Below are 15,682 nucleotides of genomic sequence, written 5' to 3' on the forward strand. Positions count from 1 at the left end.
GAATTAATAGATGGAGTATAATCTTTTTTTCAGCCTCAAGAAAACCTGAGGACTTGACTCTCGGTTTTATTTCATGCAACAGTAATTCAAAGAATGTACAGCATACCAGATCTACGATAAACTAGGATCCTGCTATATAGTGAACCAGCATGCTGCACCTCTTTGTTGATTTGTTAACTAGTAACTTCATAACCAGCAATTGCTAGTAATTGACAAGAAGCAGCTGCACAGAAAAATGAGAGAGAGAAATACATCTCATAGGCCGGGTGCGGTGGCTCACACCTGTAATCCCAGCACTTTGGGAGGCTGAGGCAGGAGGATCACGAGGTCAGGAGATCGAGACCATCCTGGCTAACATGGTGAAAACCCGTCTCTACTAAAAATACAAAAAATTAGCCAAGCATGGTGGCGGGAGCCTGTAGTCCCAGCTACTTGGGAGGCTGAGGCAGGAGAATGGCGTGAACCCAGGAGGCGGAGCTTGCAGTAAGCCGAGATCGCGCCACTGCACTCCAGCCTGGGCAACAGAGCGAGACTCCATCTGAAAATAAATAAATAAATAAAATAAAATAAAATAGAGAAATACATCTCAGAGAGGGCTACATGACCATCAAGATGTAAAAGCCAAACAAGCCCCAGATCTGGTGCAATGCCCAAGCTGAGATAGTCTGGCTGTCTCTGTGACCATTCATATTCCAGTGTGAAATGATTGTAGATACAGGAAGATGAGCAGAGGATAAGCAAGGCCTCCACAGTGCTGTTGCAGTGCATAGTGTGGTGCCCATCATTTGTACTATTGTAAAGCTACATAAATTGTGGTGCTGGGTGAAGCCTGTTGTGTCTCATCAATTTGACTGTCAATCCCTACAAAAGACCCCGCCTTCCCACTGATTTTGTATACTCACCTTGCACAAAACGTCATCTTGTTCTTACCTTACTTTTTTTTTTTACTTATTGTCGCTCGACTTTTTTTTTTTTTTTTTTTTTGTAGACACGGGGTCTCGCTCTGTTGCCCAAGCTGGTCTCAAACTCCTGGGTGTAGGGAAAAGAAAGAGAGATCAGACTGTTACTGTGTCTATGTAGAAAAGGAAGACATAAGAAACTCCATTTTGACCTGTACCCTGAACAATTGTTTTGCCTTGAGATGCTGTTAATCTGTAACTTTGCCCCAACCTTGAGCTCACAGAAACACGTGTTGTATGGAATCAAGGTTTAAGGGATCTAGGGCTGTGCAGGATGTGCCTTGTTAACAATATGTTTACAGGCAGTATGCTGGGTAAAAGTCATCGCCATTCTCCATTCTCAAGTAACCAGGAGCACAATGCACTGCGGAAAGCCACAGGGACCTCTGCCCAGGAAAGCCAGGTATTGTCCAAGGTTTCTCCCTACTGAGATAGCCTGAGATATGGCCTCGTGGGACGGGAAAGACCTAACCGTCCCCCAGCCCAACGCCCGTGAAGGGTCTGTGCTGAGGAGGATTAGTAAAAAAGGAAGGCCTCTTGCAGTTGAGATAAGAGGAAGGCCTCTGTCTCCTGCCTGCCCTTGGGAACTGAATGTCTCGGTATAAAACCCGATTGTACATTTGTTCTATTCTGAGATAGGAGAAAAACCGCCCTATGGTGGGAAGTGAGACATGCTGGCAGCAATACTGCTCTGTTACTCTTTACTCCACTAAGACGTTTAGGTGGAGAAAAGCATAAATCTGGCCAACGTGCACATCCACGCATGGTACCTTCCCTTGAACTTATTTGTGACACAGATTCCTTTGCTCATATGTTTTCTTGCTGACCTTCTCTCCACTATCACCCTGTTCTCCTGCTGCATTCCCTTTGCTGAGATAGTGAAAATAGTAATCAATAAATACTGAGAGAACTCAGAGACCGATGCCAGTGCAAGTCCTCTGTATGCTGAGCGCTGGTTCCCTAGGCCCACTGTTCTTTCTCTATACTTTGTCCCTGTGTCTTACTTCCTTTCTCAGTCTCTCATCCCACCTGTCAAGAAATACCCACAGGTGTGGAGGGGCTGGCCCCCTTCATCGGGCTCAACCAATCCTCCCACCTTCGTCTTCCAAAGTGCTGAGATTACAGATGTGGGCCACAGCACCCAGCCTCAACTATTTTTAATTTATTTTATCTTGTTTATTGTATGTATCTTTCTAAACAACCCTATTGTTTTTAGAACAGGATGAGATAGAAAAAGAAAAGAAAGAGAAGGAAGGAAGAAAGGAAAGGACAGAGCAAATAAGGAAAGGAAGGAGGAGTGGAGGAAAGAAACCCAGCCAGCCAAGCACTTGGCTTGTTTTTTTTTTTTTCATGTGAATCTGGAGCATCTCAGAATGCAACTTCCAGGAATCCCAAAGTATAGATTAACATAAAGTCTAGTCTGTCTCCTGAACAAGCCCTCATCTCATTTGATACTTAGAGATACTTGAGTATGCTTCCCACTATCCATAGCGCCAGGATTTCATTTTCCCTCTTTGACCAAAACCCGAGGTGCTCCGTAGAAGACAGATGACTCCATACCCAGTAACAGAGGCTGTAAGAATTAAAGAAAGAGGAAAGAAACACAAAAAGTGCCTCAACAGTCAAAGAGAGTTTTATTTTGGAGAATAAACCTGAGAGGGGCTTCTGGCCAAGTTAGGTCAGAGGCATTCTCTCTTACAGACTGAGGGTTTTTAACGGTTCAAGGCAGGAGAGCTTATCACAGGCTTGGAATGTTTGTCTCTGTCTTGCTTATCTGAGAGGGAGGGTTTTTGTGTCTGTTCCCACACATCTTCCTGCACCTGCAGGCATACCCCCTGAGTCTGCTTTTAGCTTCCCTATCTTCGTGCACCTAAAGGGAAAGGAATGTACTTATTAGGGCCCACTGTTTTACTGGGGCCCATTGTATGAGTGTGAAGTTTGGTGGTTACCCAAGAGACTTTCCCCGTCTCTCTGTGCCCAAGCTGTCTTATCTGTGTTTTACCGTCTGCTCTTTCTGGTTGCTTGTTAGAAGATAAGTGACTTCCTTGAAATGCATGAGGTTAGAAAGGGAGCTGGAACTTAAAGTGGAGCTGTTTGTCCAAGATAACAGTACTCCTGCTCTGTCAGAGGCCAGTAACTGGAAGGAGCTGGAGGGCCACTATTGCAACTAAAACTGGAACAATTCTTAGAGCTTCTCCAATAGATAAATCATGTAAAACTATTCTTACTACATGCTGAAAATTCAGCATTTAAAGAGCCCCTGACATTGTCAATATCCCGGGAATCCAAAGAACCTGATGGTATTTTGTAAACCAACATAACTCTAATCTACCTTCATCACTTGTCCCTGGACTAGCACAAATAAACACACACACACACACACACACACACACTATTCCATTACCTGAAAACTATTGTCCCCCAACATTAAACTATCCCATACCAAAAGACAAAATAGCATTTCACTTTTATAGACATCCTTCATATTCCAAAATACTCACTCCTGTTCCTCAACCTGAGTTACCTACAAATGGAGAAGCTGAGTCACACCTCTGAGATATGACCATGAAAGCTCTGGGAATATTCTCATTACTAGGGAAGAGGCAATGACATGCTCCATCTCCTTGGGCTGTGCTTTGCTTGCTAAACTTGGAAAAGGTGGACCAGGCATGATGGCTCACGCTTGTAATCCCAGGAATTTGGGAGACCGAGGCGGGTGGATCATTTGAGCCCAAAAGTTTGAGACCAGCCTAGGCAACATGGCAAAACCCTGCCTTTACCAAAAAAAAATGCAAAACTTAGCCAAGTGTGGTGGCACATGTCTGTAGTTACAGCTACTCAGGAGGCTGAGGTGAGAGGCTCACTTGAGCCCAGGAGGCAGAGGTTGCAGTGAGCCGAGATCACTTCACTGCACTCCAGCCTGGGCGACAGAGCCAGACTCTGTCTCAGAGAAAAAAAAAAAAAAAGAAACAAACAAAATAAAACAAAACAAAAAAACTTAGAGAAGTCACAGAGCAGAGTTCCCTGAGGGAAGAGCTGGGAGAGAGACTACCCTGTTCCCTTGGAGCACAAAGGGCCCTAAGGAGGCCTGGCAAAGGAAGGTTGAAGCATTACAGTTGGGACAGGGTCTCCAGACCACACAGGTCCTCACTCAGGGGTTCTGGGTCACTCTGTCTGCTGGGATGGGAAGTTAGGATGGTGCTGGGGACCAGAGGTGGGGAATGAGACAGGGATCTGAAGCAGTGTCAGGAAAACCTATGACCACTGTCACTCTGCTTCCCTCTTCTTGTATCCTTGTTCTCTCCTAGGGAGTTAATGAGTGGGAAATGTCAGGTGGCTGGAGCCTTCAGCTGAAGTGTGGTTTCTGAATAAATTTGCAGACACAGTGTGGAAAAGGCTTCTGCTTCTGGACAGTGGAAACAAAACATCTGGACATAGGAGGCGCCATGACTAAATAGCCCCGTCTATCACGTATGCCTTCCTCACTGCCCTCCATGGGAGAATGGTGGGTTCCAAAATGTCCATGAGTCAAACATCGGCAAAAAATCACTCTGAGTGTTTTGATAAGACCCCAGTGAATCAGGAAAGGCTTATTCATGTGTTATTGTCCAAATGAACCCAATGAAATCAAGCACTATCCATGTGTACAGAAAGGAATGAGGGGTCACTATGACTAAACCTCTGATTTTTACATGTTTGGTTAATCTAAGTGCAGGCCAGGCAGGCTTCCAAGATTTAGCTATGACTGGTCACTTAACTAAAATATTTTCTCTTCCTCATAGTATAAATACTAACATTTGGGGATTGGGATGTTGACCACCTGCTGGGCATTGTGCTTTAACATGCTTTTGTTCAGCGAATCTTCTCAACTTTGAGATAGGTACTACCATTGTCCCCACTTCACAGATGGAGAAACCGTGTCACCGAGAGGTTAGGTGACTTGCCCTAGATCACTTGCCTGATAAGAGGCAGGACCATATACCTGAAAAGTGGACCAGCACCCATTCTCTTAATCTCCATGCACATGACCTCTAGTACAGGCAAAGCATTTACTCTTCATGGAGAAGCCAAGAAGTCCAGGTTCCAGTCTTGACTAACAATAAAAATGTCAGGATAATTAAGGTTCTTCCCCCCATCATGCTCCAATTTCTCCCTTCTTTAAAATGATCCTACTGGATCTCTAGGAATTTCTCCAACTCAGAGACCCTAGGAGTCTGTTTTAAAGTTGAAGCTGTAAGAGACCAAGAGGCACCTTCAAGGAGAGGGGTTCCCGCGATTCTGGCTGGTCTCTGTCCCATCTGTAGTGACTTAAATGGAATGCTGCTCTTTAGATAGTGGCTTGAGGTCTGTTGCATTTCTTCTTTACATCTGTTCATAATTATAAATGTCCATCTAAGCATTATTTCATCTCGAAAATATGTATCAAGGGGCCATTGTGTCCCAGGCACCATGCCAGGTGGGGTGGGGTAACAAGGAACCAGATACAGTTCTTGTATTCAGGCAGCTCACAGTCTAGTGGGGAAGACGGTGTTGTAAGTACTGATTCAGTTCCAGGTTGTGTATGTGAGAGGGTTGCCTATCATGGAGGAACATCAGGCAGGCTTCCATGATATCTAATCTGAGGCAAAGGGTGAGGACTAATCCCCAGGGCTAACAGAGAGGGGGAATGGGCATTTTCAGGCAGATGGAATAGTAAGTCCCTAAGGCAAGAAGCAGCAAGAAATACTTTACAATGGGCACATGAAATGCAAGAAGTCAGGGAGAAAGGCAAGAGATGGAGCAGAGCCCAGCAGAAGCCCATCATGAGAAGGAGATTAGCCTTAAGTCTGCAGGCCATGGGGAAGCTTGTGCAGCACAAATGTCACTGTTATGGCTGAATTGTGCCCCTTCCAAAAAAAACTATGTTGGAGCCCTAACTCCTAGTACCTCAGAATGTGGCCTTATTTGGAGATGGGTCCTTTAGAGAGATAATCAAGTTAAGATAAGGTCATAGGGTGGGTCATAATCCAACATGACTGGCGTCCTTATAAAGAGAAGTTTGAATACAGAAACAGAAACACACATGCATAAAGGAAGACAATATGAAGAGACACAGAGAGAAGACAGCTATCTGCAAGCCAGAGAGAAAGGTTCAGAACAGATCCTTCCATCACAGCCCTCAGAATGAACCAATCCTGACAACACCTCAATTTCGGACTTCCAGCCTCCAGAACTGTGAGACAATACAAATACATTTCTGTTGTTTAAGCCATTCTGTTTGTGGTACTTTGCTACTGCAGCCCTATCAAGATAATACAATGATGTATTCAAACTCGCATTTTATAAAAACTCATTTGCCTACAATGTAGAGAATGGATTGAAAGGGGGCCGTCATCTCTGCAAGGAGCCTGGTTTGGAGACAAGACATGATAAAAGTCTCCATAAGGGCAGGAAGAGCTGAGATGGAGAGAGGTGAACAGACTGAGAGACGTGGGAGAGGCAGAATCTCCAGGATGTGACCATAGGTTGGGTGTGGAAAATGAGGACTCAAGGGCCATGTCCAGTCCATGTTTGTAGCTCAGATAAACCTGTGACCAGAACACAGACTAGTCAACCACCTCATCAGGAATCTTAGATACAAGTTCTATACAAATAGGCAAGTCAGGAATACACTGCATAGTCACTACTTTCAGCTTTACACCCAGTTCTTCTGGCTTTTGCCAGGAGGTGCCCCTAGCTTCAACACCAGGGGTGACTTCATTTTTTTCAACAAATATTTAGTAGCCACCCACAATGTGCCAGACACAGTACTAAGCTCCAGGAATATAGTGGTGAGGTAAAGGAAACAAGATCCCTGTGTGTTACGTCAAGGAGATGGCAAATGTTAATCACATTAATTAATAAGTAATTATAAATCATGATACGAGTTATAGAGGAAGGGAACAGAATTCTATGAGTGCATATAACACGGTGCTTTATTCCAGAAAAGTGATGGCTGAGATGACATCCAAAGGACAACAGACAAGTAGGAGAAGCATCCTGGAAGAGGACATCATGATCCAACGTAGGTAGCCAAATTTATCCTTTGGTAAATGCTGATTAGCTCTTCTTCCCACGCCTACTTTCCCCAGGGGCTTCATCCAGCTTCTCCAATGTGCCAGGCTCCTGCCTACACTGGCTCATTCATGGTGTCCTCATCCTAGATGCTTCTCCTACTTGTCTATTGCCCTTTGAAAATCAGCTCAGCCACCACTTTTGGGAAGTCATCAATGGGCTTTGGAATTCCTGAAACAGAGTAGGGACTTAATCAGTATTTACTAAATGAAGAGAGACTTTGTGTGGGGTTGAGTAGTGTTCCCCCAAAATTTATGCCCACTTTAAACCTCAGAATGTGACCTTATTTGAAAATAGAGTCATCTATGTAGATGTAATAAAAAAGATAAGGCCATCGTGGATTAAACTGGGCCTTAACCCAATGGCTGGTGTCCTTATAAGAAGAGAGAAATTTGGACACAGATTTGCAAAGGCGTGGAAACCAATGCCTCTAGAACACAGCCACATGAAGACAGAAGCAGAGATTGAAGTGTTGCATCTACCAGACGAGGAACAAGGATTTCCCACAACCACCAGAAGCTGGGAGAGAAGCATGGAACAGACTCTCCCTCAGAGCCTCCAGGAGGAACCAACCCTGCTGACACCCTGATATTTGACTTCTAGCCTCTACAACTGTGACAAAACAAATCTCTATTGTTTTAAACTACCAGAGGCAATGGTATTTGGTCACAGCAGCCCCAGAAAACTAACACAGACTTTAATCTAAAAAGTTAGATGATTAAATATTGATTACTAAAAGATCACTGTAGTTGCAGTGCAGAGAATGGATGGAAGAGCAGGTGTTGAGAGGGGATATGGAAACGTCAAATACATCATTGAAATGAAACCACAATAATCTAGATGGGAAACGATGGCTTTTCCCACAGCGTTGATGGAGGAAGTATAAAGAGATACAAGATTCAAGAGATAGTTAGGAGCTAAGATCATGGAGATCCTTGAAGAAACAAAGCCCATGCTGATGGATAATAGAATGGAAAAAAAATGGAAAAATTGTTCTAATTCAAGCAACACCTGCTCCTCTCCCCACCACGTGCTTCTAACTCTAGCCACCCTGATTCCCACAGCCAAAAATCCCTTCCATTGTCCTCCACGTTTTGCCTAGCTCAGCCCCCTGCTGCTAGTTTCTCCATTATCAGACACTTCTCAGTCACTCTAACATGTGTCATGTGTGTGTCCCACTTCTGTGTCTCTACCCTGGCTTCCTTCCCTCCATTCCCCCAACAACACTTGGTACATCATTCTTCTTGAGCCTCCTTTTGGGGTCATTTGCCCTACAGGTATCTATATTTCCAACATCATTACCATCGATCTATCTGCCTATTTCCAGAAGCAGATCATCTTTTGTGTTGAAGTTTATTCTGAATGACTTTTGAAAATAGAACAAGACCCAATATGTGTAAGAATTGGGAGAGAAATTCCTGGCACAGTGTAAGGAAAAAACTCAAAAGTCAGAGTTGTTGAAAGGTGAAGTCCACCACCCCTAGAAGAGGGTATGATAAAGACAGTTTATACGTTGGGCAGCAATTGAACTAGAGGATATGAAAAGTCACTTACAACTCAGAAAAACTGTTTAATATTAAGGAGTTTCAGACTCCTCATTTTCAGAACTGACAACAGTGATATTTCGTAACAAGGTATATGTCCAAATCACACAAAATCTAGAAAATGTACCAGTTTTAGACATTGGTTATAATTTTATTGAGCCATAGAGCTTTCCACTGTAAATAAATGTCACCCCCATTTGGCTCAGAAGATATCGATCCTGTGGTAAGAAATGAAAACTTTAGAATGTAGTAGAAAAATTGATATTGTAAGTGAACATCTAAAAGCAGAAAGGCTAAATGTCATTGTTTGGCAGGAATGCTTTATTTCTATTGGCGATCTTTCCTTCCACATGAAGAGAGTTTAATTAATGTAATACCCTTGCTTTTTTTCACCTCATTACTGTTTCTACTCCAGGAAGTACACTGGGAAGGCATATATTTGGCCTGTAATATGGTTTGGCTGTGTCCCACCCAAATTCCATATTGAACTGTAGTTCCCATAATCCCCACATGTCATGGGAGGGACCCAGTGGGGGGTAATTGAATCATGAGGGAGGTTACCTCCATGCTGTTCTCATGACAGTGAGTGAGTTCTCACAAAATCTGATAGCTTTATAAGGGGCATTTCCTGCCCCCCCCTTCACTCTGCACTTCTCCTTGCCCCCCTCATGTGAAGAAGGACGTGTTTGCTTCCCCATCCACCATGATTATAAGATTCCTGAGGCCTCCCCAGCCATGCTGAACTGTGAGTCAACTAAACCTCTTTCTTTTATAAGTTATCCAGTCTTGGGGATGTTTTTATTAGCAGCATGAGAATGGACTAGTAAAGCCTGTGTCAAAGCAAAAATTGCATCTGACAAGGTTCAACAGGCAAGGTAAACTTTATTCAAGGCTGTTGCAATACAGGAGAGAATCCAGAAGTCAGTCTGACTTCAACTCCACGGAAACAAAGGGCAGAAGGGTTTTTCAGCACTTGGGTGAGCTAATGGAAAAGTATTGAAGAACATTAGGTAAAAGTGTTTGCTAATTGACTTTATCCAAAGGAAAAATAAACTTTTCATGCCTTTATAACAGGAGGTTACTTTGCAATGTGGAGCAAGGCACCTGCTGAAGTTAAGCTCCTGCCTTCCCACAGAAGACTGGAGATAGGAGTGCTACCTCCTTGGTGCTTACGTTCCAAAGAGATGGCTCCCAGGACCATGAGAAAGACATTTTTAGTTTATGAAACCGGCAAGAGGCTCTTTAAAAGGTTTACATCTCAATGGGATACAGAAAACTTTACAAGTTTTCTAAAGTAAATGCTCTATGAAAAAGGAGGTCAAGGACCCAGAGTCAGGAAGGAGCCTGTCTGGAGTTTAGTCAAGCTGAGGGGAATGAAAAGGCATCCTGGTCACCTGCTTGACTCAGTCCTCGCCTACGGGGATCAAGAATTCCACTCTGCTTCTCTGTGCACGGGAGTGAGGCAGCCTAATTTTAGCCCTTTCAACTTTTACTTGAAGCCACATCCTCCAGCGACATCTCTATCAGTAGTAATAAAGGTGGCTTCCATCTACCATCCCTCCGTCCTATTCTCAGGCCTCCTCAGAGACCCCACAATCATGACTGGCCCCTACTTGTTAGAGAGAGGTTCTTGCAAACGACTCCTTGGAGAGAAGCATGCTTTCCCAAACCTGCCTCAAGGGGGCTTTACAAAGCCCAGCTACCTACCCAGGCTGCAAACTTTCTAGCCCATGTATTAGAATCCTATTTCAATTCTAGAATACACATTTTGGTATGAGGTTTTAATAACGTGAAATATCTGCTCCTGTGTTCAGATATGTTTTGAAAATTCTAATGATTTTATTAAAAATTTTATTTTGATTTTATTGTGATCTCATTTAAATTTTTAATTTTTAACTATTAAATTTTAAATGTAATTTTGAATACACGATTTTAGTTAACCGTTTAAATTTTATTTGGATTTTATTGTGGAACTAGCATTCACCTTTATATAAAGCTGTGCCTTAAAAATTCCCTCAGAGACTTCCCTATACTTAGCCACTATTCCTTCCCACAGAACTGTAAAAACATGATTATAGATGGCTGAGCACAATGGGGCTATGAGGTATGAGGGCAGTTAAGGGGAATTCCTCCTTCTGGGAGTCTTGGGAGCCTGTTTGACTCAGACGCTGAGGCATGGAAAGGCCTCTGTCTCAAGGTCGGGGATGAAGCGTCTTTGTCCATGTGGAGACAGATTCGCAGCCAGCCTGACAAGAATGCTGCTTGTACTGCACCCAGGCTAGTGCAGTGGCTCACACCTGCAATCTCAGCACTTTGAGAGGCTGAGGTTGGTAGATCTCTTGAGTCCAGGAGTTTGAGACCAACTGGGCAATATAGTGAGACCCCATCTCTGATGGATAATACTGAGTGTCAACTTGATTGGATTGAAGGATGCAAGGTATTGATCCTGGGTGTGTCTGTGAGGGTGTTGCCAAAGGAGATTAACATTTGAGTCAGTGGGCTGGGGAAGGCAGATCCACCCTTAATCTGGGTGGCCACCAACTCATCAGCTGCCAGGGCATCTAGAATATAAAGCAGGCAAGTGAAAAGCCTAGTGAAAAGACTAGATTGGCCTGGCCTCCCAGCCCACATCTTTCTCCTTTGCTGGATGCTCCCTGTCCCCGAACATCAGACTCCAAGGTCTTCAGTTTTGGGACTCGGTTTGGCTCTTTGTTCCTCAGCTTGCAGACGCCCTATTGTAGGACCTTGTGATCATGTGAGTTAGTACTTAATAAACTCCCCTTTATAGATGTAGATCTATCCTATTAGTTCTGTCTCTCTAGAGAACCCTGACTAATACACCATCTCTACAAAAAAAAAAAAAGAAAATTAGCCAAGCATGGTGGCATGCATCTGTTGTCCCAGCTACTCAGGAGGCTGAGATGGGGGGGATTGCTTGAGCCAGGGAGGTTGCAGCTGCAGCAAGCTGGGATTGCACCACTGCACTCCTGCCTGAACAGAGCAAGAGCCTGTCTCAAAAAAAAAAAAAGGAAAAAAATAATTCCTAGGAAAGTTTGGGTCTGTGCTGTACTTGTTAGTTTCTGTAGTATAACTACACCCTTTCAGCATTCCTGAACCTTCAATAAAATATTATTAACAGCTATAGCTTTTTCTTTACTGGACTGTGGTCACTAAGGAGTTTCTGTGCTTGTACCTGAGATGAAATGAAGTACGATATAACAGTGCTTCCTTCCTTCTGGCCAGCCATGAAGGTGACAGCTAAAGCCCTTGGCCTGGTCAGATATGTCAGAGTAGCAAATTCACAAGGGGATTTTGTTTCAAGAAATCATTCTGCATCCATTGACTATCCATATTTAATTTAATTTTAAAAATTAAATATGAATCTACCTTGCAACATTTAGGAAAAAAATTCCTCGTGATTACACATCTAAATGTGACAGACAAAATGACAAGGCTTCTAGAACAAAATAGATGACATCTTCATGACCTAGAGGCAAGTAGAAATTTCTTAATTGGAACAGAAACACACCCATCATAAAATAATAGACTAATAAATTTGACTACATTAAAATTAAAGACTGGTGTTCACAAGGTCAGGAGATCGAGACCATCCTGGCTAACACGGTGAAACCCCGTCTCTACTAAAAATACAAAAAATTAGCCGGGCGCAGTGGCAGGCGCCTGTAGTCCCAGCTACTTGGGAGGCTGAGGCAGGAGAATGGTGTGAACCTGGGAGGCGGAGCTTGCAGTGAGCCGAGGTCGCGCCACTGCACTCCAGCCTGGGCGACAGCGAGACTCCGTCTCAAAAAAAAAAAAAAAAAAAGACTTGTGTTCAAAGTACACGATTATTAAGAGTGAAAAGGGAAGCCAGAGAGTGAGAGAACATATTCACAGCACATATAACCAACAAAAGAGTCATCTTCAGAATATGTGAAGAACTCCTACAAATCAACAAAAAAATGGATGGGAAATTTGGACAAGGAATTTCATATAAAAGAGAATATTCAAATGACCAATAAATATTAAGAGGGGTTAAAGATACCACTAAACACCTACCAGAGTTTCTAAAATGAAAGACAAAAAATAAAAAGTCTAGTCAAGATTAAGGAGTAATAAAAACTCTTCTCCCCTAGTAGCAAGAGTGTGTAAGTTGGTATCACTTTAAAACTGGCAGTAGCTACTAATGTGAACATATGCATACTTTATGATCCAGCAATTTCACTCCTAGAAATACACCCAACAGATACGCATGTATATGTTCACTACGAGCCATATATCAGAATATTTGTGGCAGCAGTAGTCATGATACCCAAAGTTGGAAACTACCCAAGTGCTCATCAACAATAGAATAGAAAAATAAATTATGATAAATTTACAAAATTAGATACTATGCAACAATGAGAATGACCAAACTACAGCTACACCCAAATATACTGATAAATTTACAAACATAATGTGCAAAAAACTCCAGACCTGAAAAAGTATTTTGATTCCATGTGTACAATGTACTAAACAGACAAGACTAATGTGTGGTGTTAGAAGTGAGCATAGTGGTTATGTCTGGGATAGGTAGTGCCTGAAACAGAGCATCATGGGGATTCCTAGGTGCTGGTAATGTTCTGTTTTTTAATGTGAGTGCTGGTTACATGGTGTTTTCACTGTCCTGGGAAAATTCATCAAAATGTATACTAATAATTTGGCCACTTCTTTCTATGAATGTTTTATTTTTAATTTTTAAAAAATATAGGCCGGGTACGGTGGTTCACGCCTGTAATCCCAGCACTTTGGGAGGCCGAGAAGGGCGGATCATGAGGTCAGGAGATCGAGACCATCCTGGCTAACACGGTGAAACCCCGTCTCTACTAAAAACACAAAAAATTAGCCAGGCGAGGTGGCGGGTGCCTGTAGTCCCAGCTACTCGAGAGGCTGAGGCAGAGAATGGCGTGAACCCCAGGGGGTGGAGCCTGCAGTGAGCCAAGATCACGCCACTGCACTCCAGCCTGGGTGACAGTAAGACTCTGTCTTAAAAAAAAAAAAAATTAAAACCTACACAAAAAAATGCCACTACAAACCTACCTGAATGGTTTAATTTTAAAACATTGACACTACCAAGTTTTGATGAAGATGTAGAACAATGGAAACTCTCACCTAATACCAGAAGGAGTATAAGTTGATTCAACTACTTTGGGAAACTCTTGGGAATTATTTACTAGATTTTAAAATATATATACACTCTCACCCAGCAAATCCACTCTTAGGTACACACCCAACAGGAATGTGTACATTTTCACCACAAAATATTTCCAAGAATATTCATATCAACATTATTCATAGTAGCCAAAAAACTGGAAATAACTTAAATGTTCATTAACAAACAGAATAGATAAATTGTGGTGCAGATACAATTCTTTATACCGTACAGCAACATAAACAATTCTGTATTGTATTAGTCCGTTTTCATGCTGCTGATAAAGACATACTCAAGACTGGAAGAAAAAGAGGTTTAATTGGACTTACAGTGCCACATGGCTGGGGAGGCCTCAGAATCATGGTGGGAGGTGAAAGGCCCCTTTTATGTGGTGGCAGCAACATAAAATGAGGAAAAAGCAAAAGTAGAAACCCCTGATAAACCCATCAGATCTCGTGAGACTTATTCACTATCATGAGAATAGTACACAAAAGACCAGCCCCCATGATTCAATTATCTCCCCCTGGGTCCCTCCCACAACAGGTGGAAATTCTGGGAGATACAATTCAAGTTGAGATTTGGGTGGGGACACAGCCAAACCAAATCATTCTGCCCCTGACCCCATCATCTCATTCTGCCCCTGGCCCCTCCAAATCTTATGTCCTCACATTTCAAAACCAATCATGCCTTCCCAGCAGTCCCCCAAAGTTTTAACTCATTTCAGCATTAACCCAAAAGTCCACAGTCCAAAGTCTCATCTGAGACAAGGCAAGTCCCTTCCGCCAATGAGCCTTTAAAATCAAAAGCAACTAGTTACTTCCTAGATACAATGGGGGTACAAGTATTGGGTAAATACAAGCCTTCCAAATGGGAGAAATTGGCCAAAACAAAGGGGTTACAGGGCCCATGCAAGTCCAAAATCCAGCAAGGCAGTCAAATTTTAAAGCTCCAAAATGATCTCCTTTGACTCTAGGTCTCACATCTACATCACGCTGATGCATGAGTAAGGTTCCCATGATCTTGGGCAGCTCCATCCCTGTGGCTTTGCAAGGTACAGCCTCCCTCCCAGCTGCTTTCACAGGTTGGCTTTGAGTGTGGATTTTGCAGGCAACACGGTGCTAGCTGTCAGTGGATCTACCATTCTGGGATCTGGAGGACACTGGCCCTCTTCTCACAGTTCCCCTAGGCAGTGCCCAAGTAGGGACTCTGTGCAGAGGCTCCAACCCCACATTTCCCTTCCATACTGCCATAGGAGAGGCTCTCCACTAGGGCCCTGGCCCCACAGCAAACTTTTGCCTGGGCATTCAGGCATTTCCATACATCTTCTGAAATCTAGGCAGAGGTCCCCAAACCTCAGTTGTTGACTTCTGCTCACTCACAGGCTCAACACCACGTGGAAGATGCCAAAGCTTGAGGATTGCACCCTCTGAAGCCACAGCCCAAGCTCTACATTGGCCCCTTTCAGCCATGGCTGGGACGCAGGGCACCAAGTCCCTAGGCTGCACACAGCCCACGAAATCATTTTTGCCTCCTAAACCTCCAGGCTTGTGATGGGAGGGGCTGCCGTGAAGACCTCTGATGTGCCCTGGAGACATTTTCCCCATTGTCTTTGGGATTAACATTCAGCTCCTTGTTACTTATGCAAATATGTGCAGCAGGCTTGGATTTCTCCTCAGAAAATGGGATTTTCTTTTCTATCACATGGTCAGGCTGCAAATTTTCCAGACAGTTACACTGTTTCCCTTTTAGAACTGAATGCCTTTAACAGCACCCAAGTCACATCTTGAATGCTTTGCTGCTTAGAAATTTCTTCCACCAGATATCCTAAACCATCTCTCTCAAGTTCAAAGTTTCACAGATCTCTAGGGCAGGGGCAAAATGCCACCAGTCTCTTTGCT

At 43.4% G+C, this 15,682-nt stretch overlaps 1 long non-coding RNA gene across 2 annotated transcripts in view; it reads right to left on the minus strand.

The window, feature by feature from the left end:
• Nucleotides 1-895: 895 nt before the first annotated feature.
• Nucleotides 896-15,682, minus strand: part of LOC129478295 (uncharacterized) — a 40,037-nt gene continuing 25,250 nt past the window's right edge. For both annotated transcript variants that reach the window (XR_008656378.2, XR_008656379.2), the window contains exon 3: nucleotides 896-1,029. This is a non-coding gene — a long non-coding RNA (uncharacterized lncRNA). The remainder of the gene's footprint in view (nucleotides 1,030-15,682) is intronic.

The sequence above is a fragment of the Symphalangus syndactylus genome, chromosome 3, assembly GCF_028878055.3.
Source record: "Symphalangus syndactylus isolate Jambi chromosome 3, NHGRI_mSymSyn1-v2.1_pri, whole genome shotgun sequence".
In the NCBI taxonomy this organism is placed as follows: domain Eukaryota; kingdom Metazoa; phylum Chordata; class Mammalia; order Primates; family Hylobatidae; genus Symphalangus; species Symphalangus syndactylus.